The sequence below is a fragment of the Copidosoma floridanum genome, unplaced genomic scaffold (genome assembly GCF_036245765.1).
Source record: "Copidosoma floridanum isolate Cflo_tuat_1 unplaced genomic scaffold, Cflo_Japanese_pri ptg000015l, whole genome shotgun sequence".
Classification (NCBI taxonomy): domain Eukaryota; kingdom Metazoa; phylum Arthropoda; class Insecta; order Hymenoptera; family Encyrtidae; genus Copidosoma; species Copidosoma floridanum.
Genome location: NW_028321892.1, coordinates 3,875,502 through 3,890,118, shown reverse-complemented (window position 1 = coordinate 3,890,118; position 14,617 = coordinate 3,875,502). Strand labels below are relative to the sequence as shown.

The 14,617-nt window shown below is 34.6% G+C and overlaps 1 protein-coding gene across 3 annotated transcripts in view; it reads right to left on the bottom strand.

Annotated features, from left to right (window-relative positions):
• The window catches only part of Gbeta13F (guanine nucleotide-binding protein subunit beta-1), a 358,024-nt gene extending 352,532 nt beyond the window's left edge, over positions 1-5,492 (bottom strand). The window contains exon 1 of one of the 3 annotated variants that reach the window (XM_089592292.1): positions 4,812-5,492. The gene's annotated coding sequence lies outside the window, so the exon portion shown is untranslated. Of the gene's footprint in view, positions 1-4,807 lie in introns of all 3 variants that reach the window. The other 2 variants (XM_089592290.1, XM_014353804.2) reach the window with 2 other exon arrangements.
• Between the last annotated feature and the right edge of the window lie 9,125 nt (positions 5,493-14,617).

Genomic DNA, 14,617 nt, shown 5'->3' with positions numbered 1-14,617 from the left:
ATAAATAGCTACAACAATTATCTCTGTCTCTTTGCACAAGGCATTTACATCGACAAACTTCTCGTATTATGAAACTCTCACGACCATTAGAACTTATTATACTTGCAAAGCGTAAATTTTTCAACTGTTCAAATTTTTGTACCGTTTTGTCACTTAGTTACATATGTTTTTGAATATTTTATTTTTAAAACTTCTACTTGATCTGTTTGATTTTAGAGTTTGTTAAGTCTAATTTCACTTTCAAATTATGGCGCCCGTTCACTAACGTCACTCGATTTATAATAATTTTTTTTATGTTCCATATAAATCACATATTATCATCTACTAATGATTAAGAAACGATAATATTAGTCATCTTAAGGAAGAAATTTTGGTACATCGTCCCAGATTTAAAATACGGGACCTCCACGTGTCAATCAGATCATCAGTTCACTATACCCCACCACGTCACTCTGTTCTCGTTGAATAAATACAGTATACATAATACCAACTGCCCCTTCACATTATGTATAGGTAACAGAAAGAGAAAAAGAAAGAGGGAGATCGTACGTCCGCCACTACATGCATTATAATTAGCTGTACTATATATACTACTCCCTATCGAGAGAGCATGCGGTGGTGGGGGGGGGGGAGTGAACAGGAAAGAAAGGGGCAAGAAAAAGTTTAATGCTTTTCTCTACTTTCGTCCTACACAAGGAGCTTCGCTTTAACAGTAAATTTCTCGTTAAAATACTTGGGATGATGAAACTCTCAAAATGTATAATACTTAGTAGATACTTAAGGTGTGACCAAGTGAGCGTTTCCGATTACTTGACACTAAAATACGTTGTTGAGTTGTGAAATACTTAGTATTGAATTGAAAGGGCACACAAGCAAGTGCTTCAAATTACAGAGGATAAAGCTCTTAAAATGAAAAACAAATAGAAAATAAATAAATGTGAGCGCTTCAAGTTACGGTATTAAGCTTTTCAAATTTAAAATACTTAATAAATACACAAAATCACACTCAACCGAGTGCTTTGGGTTACTTTGGATTAGGCTCTTGAGTTTTAAAATGTACTTTGTAAATAAATAACAGTGCATACAAACAAGCTCTTAAAAATACTTAAATGAGGCTCTCGAAATTTAAAATACTTAGCAGATAAATAAAATCCGGATTATTCGGGATTACAATACGCTTCTAAAATATTACATATTTAGTAAATAAACAAAAGTGCACACAAGCGTTTGCTTTGGATTACTGGTTACTATATGCATGACATGTTGTTAATTTACTTAATAAAAAACGTGTAAACGAGCGAGCGCATCAGATTACAGTGTATTAGCTGCTAAAATTTTGTTTGTTTATTCAATAGACAAAAGTGCAGGCGATGGAGCGAACGGGGAGCTAGCAATAAATTGCTTTAAATTTAGATTAGTAAGTATGTGTATGTATATATAGATTAGTAAGTATATATATATATATATATATATATATATATTTATACTATAGTGCTTTACGTTCAGCTCCTATAAATGCACTTAGGGATGAAAGGCCTCTCCTTACTGAGAGGGAAGTAGGGAAAATTAGGCAATTTTGCTGCGAGAAGGTTGTTCTATATCTTTCCTCGAGGAGCATTGCGTGGTGAAAAAGCACATGTAAAAATTCACAAATCGAACCACGGTCTCCCGCGTGCCGACCCACGACCTAGCCGACTGAGCCACCGCACGCTCAGTAAGTATATTAAAAAATGTGCAGGCCGTACGCATTGGATTACTGGAGTAAGATTTTTACGCACGAACGCGTTTCTGTAGGAATTAATTTATGAAAAAATAAATAAACACCGAATGAAGTTTAAAAAAAACAAAAAGTGACATCGAGACTTGATAATCTTTGGGTTAAAAACGATGTTGCTATCACACTGAGCTAAGATACGACATGATCTAGTAAACTGAAAAATTAAATATATTTATAGTATTTACCGTAACTTAACTTTTACTTGTGTATCTTTTTGTTGATTAAATTTTAATTCAGCATAAGTTGTAATAATTTGAATGTTTTACTTTTTCTTAATAAATAAAGAAAAGCTTTCAGATGTTGGCATGCAAATACGTCAAGACTCCAGAAATTAACATGTCGAGTTTTTATGTTTTAATTAAGAATAAATCAAGGTATGTGATCGCATTGGGTAATTTGGGAGTAGCTGGGGTCTGATCACGACCCTTCGATACAGCCCGATACATCGAGAAACTTGCACCCTAATTGGTTCGTCCAAGTGATCCTCTACTGTCCTCTAGTTTTTCAAAATAACCCGACCAATCAGAGATCTATATCGAACGGTATCGGGCTGTATCGAAGTATTGCGATCAGACCCCTGCTTGGGATTTTTAGGCAATAAACAAAAGCATAGACCAGCAAGTGCATTGCGTCATTGATAATTAGTGGTTTTGAATTTAGTATACATAGAAATTACACAAAAGAACAGGTATCAAGCGCATTGAACAATAGAGAACTTGCATGTTCTCCGATTTAATTTTTTTTTCGATAGCTGAAAATGCCCCGAGTAAACTTGCCAGACAATTTTTTTTTTTTTTTTAAGGCCTTGAAATACATACAACAATTTATTAAACTTCCTTACTTAATTTAAATCGATGTCACGTGATCATGACGTAGGAACTTCTGAATTATGTAGGTTCTTTCGTTGCGTAACGATGATCTTTGAAATCGAATAAACTACTATAGAAAGCAGACACTAGCTGTGTCGTCTGCTTGTTTATCAGGATGATTTGATACAAGGTATAAATAAGGTTATACGTACAACTGTCAGCTAACAAATAATTGGAAAATGAACGAAAAAGAAGTTAATTATAATTCTGACCGGTACAAGTACTGTTTTGTTCCAAGACGTACAAATACTGCAGCGAAGAATCAATCACAGATTTTTTTATTCGTCTCAACCAACCTGTTAAAAAAAAAAAATTTGGTGCGATGCTGTAAGTAATCAAGAAAATAAATTGAGAGAAATTAGTCACTGTTGTGAGGATCACTTTGATGTATGTATGCATGCACAAGTATTTTGAAAGAATTTTTTGATTTTCTGATGATCCATCGTTACAGTAAAATTCAAGGTAACTTTAGTACTAATACGCCAAGTGTCAACAACTCTCTCAGTAAACAAAAACAGTCTGCTGTCTGCTTCGAATGAAGCGTATTCCAATGAAGAACAATGACGTCTCAAAGCAGAACCTGACGTCATTAATCACAAGTCGAGTAAACCTTGAAAATTCAGAAGTTCTTACGTCACTGTCACGTGATATCGATTTGAATGAGAGCTTGAGTAAAATGCTTGGAAAATATTTAATTTCTTGATCTACGCACTATTTAGTGGTGATTTTATAACTCATACATGTTCAATTGACATTACGCTAGCGATATAAAGTATTAGTTGACGGAATCCTGATGCAAGTTTTCTAATGAGGATCAGTGGTAAGGGATTTTATTGATTAAGTGAGTAAACTAAACTACAGTGAAGGGAGCGCATAAAGTTACTGGAAATAAGCTGCTTGGGATTTAAGCGATTATAGAACATTATTTAAACATCATTAACTTAACTAAATTAGTATTTTTATACTTAGTTTTTTTTCCCCATAATAAAGGTCGTTTGAGATAACATGGAGAAAAAAAGTAAATGGAAGTAACTTTTATTGTTAATTAATACTACTTAATACTTGAGTTTTAAAATTTATAAAAAAAAAAGTAATAGTTATTCTAATCATAGTTTATTAACCAATTATTTTTATTGCATCATAACATAAATCAAATAAAAAAAAATTATAACAAATAAAAATCTTTGCAGTCACTAGTTGTAGCAACCAATCTTGCAAACGAAAAAAATAACTAAGAAGTATTATTAAATTCTTATAATAACATTAATTTTTTTAAATAGCACTATTTTACACACACTACATATCTAGGACTTGAACTTAAAAAAACTTATTAAAAATTTGTATACCCGCTCAAAATTTACATGTTTTCACAGGATTTGGGACACACCACCCCTTCAATAAGTTTCATAACTTAAAAGGGCATTTAAATGATATTCCACAAAAAATACATTTGCTAAATTTTACTTTGATTTATGAAAAAGATGTTAATAAAAGCTGAATTCACTGACTCTGTACGATTACGTTTTCAATACGTCACTGCAAAAACTATCAATCGTATAAATACTGCGATAGGCGTTGGACATGAAAAGACTTCCTCTGGACTTGATATATTTACGATAATAGTAAATTTACTACAGTAACTGTAATGTGCCATGATGGAGTGTTTTACTTTTGCAAGATACTTAAAACTCAAACAACAAATAGTGTTAACATGACTACTATTTCTATTAATGAAGTTTTAAATGATTATAAAGAAACAATTTATACATGTTTATTTTCTGTATTGAAGTTGTAAGTAAATAATCATTTAGTAAATATAAATTCCTACATAAACTTTACAGTCAACATAGCAATATTACTACGAGATTTTAAAAACTGAACAATACAAGTAGTAAATTTACTAAACTTATCATAGTGAATTTACTATGCCGGGCGGTGGAAATAAAAAGACCTACTTCCAATGTAGTATAATTGCAATGGTTGGTATCTATTAATCTTTGGTTGGTATTTGGACAATTTTAGACATTGTAATTTTACTAACAATGTGGTACATATACACAATACTTTTATTTACGGTATACTATAAATCAAAAGGCAAAATAATATATATTCTCCAAATTGTGACAAAAAATCGTAAAATACAAATATGTAACACACATACTTACAAGTCTTGCAACATTTGTAATCCTGTAACCATCATGCCATAGATAATTGATAACTTTACACAGTAAGGGTCTGATCGTATTTTTTACTTTTAATGAATGTGTTTAGTTAAACTGTTCATTCACAGTGAGTCTCAAATGCTGATCTAACAATTTATCAATCGCACAAGATTTTGTCTTGAATACTATTCTAATAATACATGACACTTAACGTCTCATTCTCAGATCTTTCTACAGTTTTTTTATGCACTAATAATGATGAAAGTGAGCCTCAAAGTTAGATCACTTACATTTTACACATAGCACTTATCACGAGGATGCACTAATATGTTTCTTAAACTTAGAATTATTTTTAGTACGTAGAACAATTCAGAAATAAGACTTTAAATGTTATTAACTTAAGAAGTTAACTTGAAAGTAAGCAATTAGTAATAATGAAGGATGAATGATACAGAGATGAAAAAACGAAGCACGTAGACTTAAATACCTAGCATAACTATTTTTCTATACTTATTTACTGTTGTTAATAATATGATTGTATTACTAACTTTGTTATTAATTATTATTAGTTGTAAACAAATGAATTGATTTCCGCAGAAACACTCATTGACCACACCCAGTAAACAGAACAATCCCTACTACTTAACACAGTGACGAGAAGTTGGCTTTGAACACAATAAAAACTTAATAGATAGGGACTACTCTCTGGTGCTGTGCAATTATGACCCGGACCCACATCGATGGGTATCGATACATCGATCTCTTGAGGATATAGCTTGGCAAGGGCCTTTCCGACAAGAATGCGATCCGAACTATCCGAAGGCTAAGACCAGGGCTCAGAGCCTGGCCAGGCGCCAGGCACGTCTTAAATCGGGTGTAATCCGCAATCGCCGCCAGCAGTTGCATGTGTAAGACGTGACAACGTTGCGTGGTTGGGGGCGCTACTGTCGATTTACTGGTGATGTGATCCGCAATCCCGCCAGCAGTAAAGCAGACAACGTTTACTTGCTCTTTTTCGTGACATCTTCTAATTGTAAGCAAAGCATATTGTGCTAGATGTAAAAAAACACGCAGACCAAAAAAAATAGTTTTAAGTGCCAAAAATAAAAATGAAAATAACAGCTTTACTGCTAGCGGGATTGCGCGGGATTACAGCAAAAATGTCACGAAAAAGAGAAAGTATAGACCGACGTTGTCTGCTTTACTGCTAGAGGGATTGCGCATCACATCACCAGTAACTCGACAGTAGCGCCCCCAACCACGCAACGTTGTCACGTCTTGCGTATGTAACTGCTGTCGGTGATTGCGGATTACCCCCATCAATGCCATCAGGGCCTGGACCATAATCAGCGTTGGGTTAGGCGGATTCAATATCGGAACTTCTTTCCTAGATCATATATATAGCTATACGATCTAGGGAGAATGTTCCGTCGAGCAGACAGCACAGTAGTGAAGGGGCATTAAAAAAGACTCACGAAAATTAAAAATTGTAATATTATAACACAAGTGACTATCACCCAATGACCCGGGGTGCTAACTGGCCTCTCTATTAAATAATAAAGTATTAATTATTAACACAAGCGCCTATCACCCAATGACCCGGGGCGCTAACTGGCCTCTCTATTAAATAATAAAGTATTAATTATTAACACAAGCATCTATCACCTGATGACCCGAGGCGCTTACTGGTCGCTTTATTAAACGATATATATTATTAATTTACAGCACAAGCGCCTGTCACCCGATGACCCAGGGCGCTTACTGGCCTCTCTATTAAATAATAAAATATTGATTAACAGCACAAGCACCTATCACCTGATGACCGTTGTGCTATTAATTAATAATATATTTCGTTTAATAAAGCGACCAGTAAGCACCCCGGGTCATCGGGTAATAGGCGCTTGTGTTAATTATTAATATTACAATTTTTAATTTCCGCGTGTCTTTGGCAATGCCCCTTCACTGCTGTGCTGTCTGCTCAACGGAACATTCTCCCTAGATTGTATAGCTATATATACTTTCTAGGGAAAAAGTTCCGATATTGAATCCACCATACCCAACGCTGACCATGATCACCATAATGTAAAAATACAAGGTGTAGCGTTCCGAGGTCTCATTTTCATGCCATTCTGCGCCTTTCATTGCGACGCCATATTTGAGGAAGATGTGACTACTACAGCGCGCCGAAGTGCCAGTACAGTGAAATGAAGTGGCTAAAGTTAAAACGAAAACCTATCCCCCCATCCACCTCGACGTGAGACATATATATAGATATAGTCCGGTGGCTGAAGCAATCAATAAGGAACAAATCGGAGATAGCGTCCAAACTTTGCAGATCGCTTCGTATTATGGTCTGTAAACATGGAAAAATAGTTTTTTCCAACCAAACCACGGGGCTTCAATTGTTATTAAACAATTAGTAATAATTTACCATTTTTTTTCTTAGTTTTTCTCATATAACTTTTTTTGTGGCTGTCGGATTGCAAAAATAGCTAAAGATATTTTGTTCGTTATTTAATTATCTACCGATCTGTGTAGGTTAGATCATTGGAAGACTTTTTTTCGCGAAGTTTTATTGCAAAAAAGTGCAAAAATCGTCGTTATAAATTGTCATTTTGAAACATCCATAACTTTTATAATGTTTGATGAAAATGCTTCAAAATTTGGTATTCGATAGCTATTATAGAGATCTTGAACCATGCTCAAGGCTATTCTTGTATTATAAAAAATAACGTAAATAAACTATAATTAATTAAGAAATTCATTTGATTGTCCTGATCGTTAAAATTGAGCTAGTTTGAAACTTTAAAATGGATTTTATTCAGAATACAAAGGACTTAAGTATTGTAAAAAAAAATTTTTTTTTTTTTTCAATTTTTACCCCGATTTTTTACAAAATTTAATTTTGCAATATTAACAAATTAACATTACTCGATAATTTTTTATTGTGGAGAAGTAGAACTAGTTCCATCTAATAGTGTATATTTTTACACAAATTTACAAAAAAAATTTTTACGATACGATGTTTTTAACTATAGTTATTAACAATTTAGTGTTTTTTGCAATTGTTTAATTTCTATCGGTTTTTTCGATTTGAAAAAAATATTATAGTATCTACATAGCATCTGTTGTTGTAATATATGACATACAGATTTTTTAACAAATAATTGACAGTTAGAAAAAAATACTTATTTTTACAGTTTTACGTGCGATAACAACATGCGATAACATAATTTTATTAGGTGATAGGCGCTTGTGTTATTTACTAATAATTATTTATTCAAAAGAGTGGCCAGTAAGCGCCCCGGGTTATTAGGTGATAGGCACTTGTGTTATTAATAATTATTTATTTAACAGAGCGGCCAGTAAGCGCCCTGGGTCATGAGGTGATAGGCGCTTGTGTTGTTTATTAATAATTATTTATTAAACAGAGTGGCCAGTAAGCATACTGGGTTATCAGGTGATGGATGCTCGTGTTATTGGACCTTATTTGAATCTCGCGCGTTACCTTCGGTACTATTTTTTTTTTGATCTAGTGATTTCCCACGTCAGAGAGGTTGGGTCCTAGAGAATTCCAAAGTCTGGCTGGAACTATATCCCATCGCTGTGCATTCGGGATTTCAGGACCCGAGCATGCGCACTTCGCAGCGGCTTCGGCTACAGCGTTGGCAGTAGCGGCTACTTCAAATCTCCAAAACTACGCTATATGCCCAATTCCACAAAAATCTAAGAACGTTAACCCAATAACCCAGTAACCCTTTATCACCACTAGGGCCTTTCCAAAATTATTTAAACACAAGCAATCAATCACCAATGGTTTCAAATTCATTAAAAAATACCGCAAGCGCCAATCACCACACAACCTGGGGCGCTTACCGATCGCTTTATCCATTAATAAAATACATAAATTATTACTGCAAGCACCAATCACCACGCAACCCAGGGCTCTTACTGGACGCTTTATTTCATAATAGAAAAAATAATCAATCACCAATGACCCACTGGGCCTCTCTTTAAGTACTGGGGCGCTTTAAAAATTATTTAAACGCAAGCAATTAATCACCAATGACCCACTCGGCCTCTCTCTAAGTACTGAGGCGTTTTAAAAATTATTTAAACGCAAGCAATCAATCACCAATGACCCACTGGGCCCTTTGTTCTTCTACTTAAATAAAATTGTATTTGTATCGCATTAAAATATTAAGTAAAAAAGCACGTTGAGTACTTACCAGAACTACCTGAAATTTTTTTTTTTATTAAATAATAATTGGACTACTGCTTTGCATAAAGTAGACAACTAATATTTAAACATTCTCTTTATTTCAACGTATAAAATTACATATGTATTTGGAATAATGTGTTACATGTTAATTATCAACTTTTGCAGTCATGAATATTTTAAAGTCGGTTGGAAAAATCTGTTCATGCTTTGAATACTAAAAAAATTGAATGAATTAGTAGAACAACAAAAAAATTTTGGACTCGTTTGTACAGTTAAGGTAAAAGTACTAGTTACTGGCCACTTTTAGTAGCTGTTATCAAAAGAACATCATATATTTTAAACAGCTTTTAAAATTTTAACTTCTGTTAGGTATCATTTGAAAGCTATGAATGTATTTTAAACTATCCCTCCTGAAAATAAACCTCTCGTGAGATCTCATCTAATATCTCATATAATTTCTCACCTGAGATCTCATGCCAAATTCTCATCTGAGATCTCAGGTGAGATTTTGGAAAGAAAAATGAATAAAAAAATTTTGTGCAACTATTATAATTTATACATCAATAGAATGATTACCTAAAATATCAACAGTAATAGGAAAAAAAAAAAAAAATTCGGCTTACATGGCTTACGAACTCGAGCCCCCAGTTTAACAGGGAAGAATCTTACCGCTTGGCCAGAGAGGATGAGATGCCAGTCCAACAATTAACGTCTATATAAAGTGTAAATACCATGTATTATTGTTTTTCTTATTCACAACTGAATCATACAATTATTAATAGATATAATTTTTCCCAATCTTAATTCCGATAGTTAACCAACTAGATAATATTCAGGAACATTATTTTCTACACAAAAAATATTTTCTCTCTTAAAGTTACTCTTAAGGAAGCTTTATATTCAATTAGGGCAGAAGTTTTCAATAATAATTATAAATGTTTATTTAAATGTAATAATAAAGAAAAACGACGATAAAAAACAGGGGGACTTGATGTGTTGTGAATAAATTATTTTAAAAAAATCCAAATTGCTTGCGTGTATATTATTTTATTTTAAAAAAACACTTATAAAAGTTGGAAATCCTTAAGAGGGCTCCTTAGCGAAAGTCCCCAAACAGAGATATATTATTTCTTGTAAATAAAAGTCTACTGAATTTAATGGTGGTCTGAATTATATTTCGAATGGGTCAAAATTTTGAGAAATCCGAGCTCAAAGTTGTAACTATTAGCACGTGTTCCTATGGGGCAGCGTGAAAAACAATTTGTTCTCGTTCATAATAAACCTAAATTAAAAGTCCCAGCAGACTGAATATATACGTTTTGTAGATGAAGTCTTCCTCTGTAATATGCTGTATTAAAAATTGTGGATAAAGGACCATTTTAGCGAGATATTTGTGATGGAAATAAATGAATGGTGTCCGGAAGGTCAGGAGGTCACGTGGGTAGCAGACGTACTTGTTCACGACATATATATACCATATACCTATATATTACATCACTATACAACACCAACACAGGTGGTCTGGTCTGGTGGTGTACCCTCGTATACACTAGACTGGTCAAAACAATAATTAATTTTTCGTACAAAGTTAAACTGCACACATAAATATCATTTTTCTCACTTCATACGTAATTAAAAATATTATAATGATTTTCAGACACATTTGTTTATTGAAAAACAAAACTTTGTTTTTTGTTTGTCTTTGACCTCAGCAGAAGTCGTAGGAGCCCCCTTAAAGCTATTTATGTTATTCCAACTTTTCAAACTTATTATACTCCTTAAAGAATTTCATATAGAGTAATTACTGTAAATTTTATGATACAATACATGTGTAATAAGTTAGGTACCATTGTTTATACCAAACTATAGGTTTTCACTCTTTTTTTGCGTTTTCGGAAAACAATTACATTTGACTCACTAAACATGAATTGCATCAACAAATTTCCAGTGATGACTTTATCTGTAATTTTTCACGGAGTATAATAAGCTTTGAAAAGTTTTTTGAAGATTAAATAATATCTATTAATAATTGTATGATTCAGTTAAGAATAAGAAAAACAATAACACATGGTACTTACACTTCATATAGACGTAAATTGTCGGACTGGTATCTCATTCACTCTGGCCAAGCGGTAAGATGCTTGCCTGAAAATCGGGGGCTCGAGTTCGTGTCCCATATAAGCCGAATTTTTTTTTTTCCTATAACTGTTGATATTTTAGGTAATCATTCTATTGATGTATAAATTATAATTGTTGCACAGAATTTTTTTATTTATTTTTCTTTCCAAAATCTCACCTGAGATCTCAGATGAGAATTTGGCATGAGATCTCAGGTGAGAAATCACATGAGAAATCAGATGAGATCTCAGGTGAGATTTGTCAAAGTTTGAATCGCTGAGGAGTTACATAACGTTTGTAACCCCTTCCTCCGAAGGGAAACCGCTTTAAAAGACCGGCGTATGTTGTACCAGCAGTACTGATCGCAGCTTACTCTCGTTCACGGGTTTCGGCTTTCGGCTCGATCCCATTCAGGGTGTTCTATGAACTTTCTTACTTCACGATGCTGAAGGCTGCTGTTTAGGTTTCTAAGGGTTACCTTGACTGCTCGCGTTGCTTGTCAGCGAACGGTTTGATCTGGAACGACTAATTAAGAGTTGGGGCAGCTGATGGTCGTAACGGAAAAAGTTCGTCCCGGACTCAGGACACAGCGCTCATAGTAGCTTGATAAATTGTAACTTTAGATCTCTATGGCGGATGTGACCTGTGCGGCCAACGGGCGTATAAATTTTTACAAGTTTGACCTAAGGCAGGTTCAGCTGGTTGCAGATGGTATAATTTTCCAGATCCCCCTAGTAATGCCAAAGCGGTTGTTAGGCTCCCGAGTGCTCTTATAAACCAGGAACGGAGAGCAGCGTCAGCCGTCTTAGAGAACATCGCTGTGCACTCCTTCGTGTGTCATTTTCTTCATGCTCGCGTTGCTTGGTGTTTAATGGTGATTTTGGAAATGAATTCGAAATTTTCCATAGTAATACATTTATTACCATATCTTCGATAAAGCTATCCGAGTACCGTTTGTAAAAATTGTCCAATGCACGTATTTGCCTCACGCCGTAGATGTAGAGAGCTGCTCCAAATGAGATTTATCCCCCTTCCAGCTTTTGCGCAATGGTCGATTTCCTGCTTGGATGTATGTGATGGTGGCTGCGTATGGGTTGGTATACGACAAGTGATAATGAGTCACCCCCTCTATTTGAGAAAGTCGTCCTGACTTTCGTACTTTTTTAGCGATGGTTTTTGCGTATCTTCACAACAAATATCTAGCGCTCAGTATTAGTATTATAGTCCACAGGTCCACTGATGCTATGTTAAGTGGATTAAGGTAGGACCTCCGAGTACCGTACAGGTCAAATTACTGCGCGAGTTCGAGTTTGACTTCGTTAACGAATTAGCTAATTAGCAGTGTCGATAATGCAGACGACGTGTGTACCCACATCATTGCATAAACACGTACGTCTCCTAATGTGACAGAGTAGTTATTTTTTAGTAGTAATTTTAAATTTACTGTTCGTTATTTTTGTCGGTAAAGTATTTTTGAAATAATGAATGAGCATCAAAAAGATTCTGCAAACAATCTATCCAGGCACTCGTTACGTCAAATTCTCATCGATGCCTATAATAAGGATATACATATGGAATCAAAATTTTACTATCAACGAGCATTAATCGTAAAGTACGAGTAACGTCTTCCCTTGATGTTGTTAATATTATAAATAATACAATAAAAAATGTAATTACTAGTATGTAACATTTAATCATTCATTATAATTCAACAAACATTAATGTGATTAAAAGCTGTGTCCATGAGATTGTACAAAAAAAATTTTATTCAATAAATTATTATTAATTCATTACTGATATTCATTATTAATTATCAATTTTGTACTAATATTCATTCATATTTATTATTCATCAACCGATATTTTATGTTTAGCGCACAAAAAACAAAAAAAAAATTGACACTACAAGCATTTTCGTTACTACTCGCTTTTGAAAAACCGCGCGCTAACATATACCAATATGGCGGCTTCCCCGACTTCCTCTCGTAATCACAAAACCAGTATTTACCTTCGTTTTTGTTTAATATCTCGAGAAATTGGCCGTCAACCCATATTGTGCTCAACACGATCCGAAAGAAGAGGATTTTTTCTACAAGTTTCATATACTTACTTTACTCAGATTTTTGTTTTTTATTCGTAATATGTGATTACGTCACTTTTTTCTCGTTTTTTTGTATGCACCTGTATAAAACATTCGAACTTTGAGCTTTAATATCTCGAGATTTTGTCCGTCATCGGGCATAACTGAAGGTACCATTGAATTCAGCGGGTCTTCATCTATTTAATTACATAAGTCTTGTACCCCAGATTTAGGCAGAGGTCCTACCTTAAAAAGAATAAGTTAGGTGTCGATGTGTGGATGGTGGGATTTGAAAGTGGTCTACATATTATTACGAAGGGGGGAAGGTTTTAGTGATGGAAAAATGGGCTACATTTATTATTATGCATAAATTATTATTATCCTAGTGCGCTTAACTTGAAATATATGTATATATAAATATATATATATTGTGTGCATTTTTTATCTTACTTTTTTATTTACTTTTATTATTTTTTTTTCATACACACACACACACACACACACACACACACACACACACACACACACACACACACATATAACTACATTTTAATTTGTTTCCTGTAATAGAGAAAGGAGGGTATACATATAAATGATTCATCTAGATCTTCTAATTTGGGTGGATCGTTGATGATTGCACTTAGTTCTGGGGGTCCTCCGCAGCTCCAACAGTATTGTTGGTTCGCCGCAGTTACCTTACGTGGTCTTTTTTGGTGTATTCAAAGATGCACCTTGTTTAAATATCTTCAAACTTATAGCTTATAGTTGATGTGGTGGTGGTGGTGGTAGCACTGCTTACACGATCGCCAGACTGACAATCCGGTTCCACAATCTTGGCAATTGCCAAAATTAGGTGAGTTGGCTAGGCTAGCCTTTCCTCCAAGATTTGTCATTTCAAGGAGTCCACCGTGGGTTATTTTATGATTGTCGGCGGCCACTTGTTGTCGGCAAAGGAGCTCGTAGGCATCGTTTTGGAGGTTACCCGATAACGCGTTTATCTCCCGATGCATGAACTGGCTGTTAAGCCCTCGTTCCATTGCCTTGTTTAGAGCCAGGCTTCGCCTGGTGTCCCGGACTATCTCCCTGAAAGACTCCTGTTCCCACAGGAGCTCGTTCACTACGAAATAGATGTTCTTTTTAATTGCCTCTATCGGCAGTTTTTTTTTGTTTGCGATCGAGTCACCTCGCCATCGAAGCTCCTGGCCCCGATATTTATCTGTGGGTGTCTTTTTGGTGTTGGTCCTTGCAGGTGTCGAATTCTTCTTCCTGTTCACTGTCTTGGCCTTAATCTTTCTTCTTTGCTCGTAGCTCATAGCTTGACGCAGCCATTCGTGCAAAAATCCAAAATGCTATAACATTGTTAGCATGACTGTTACAGAGATTTCAGACG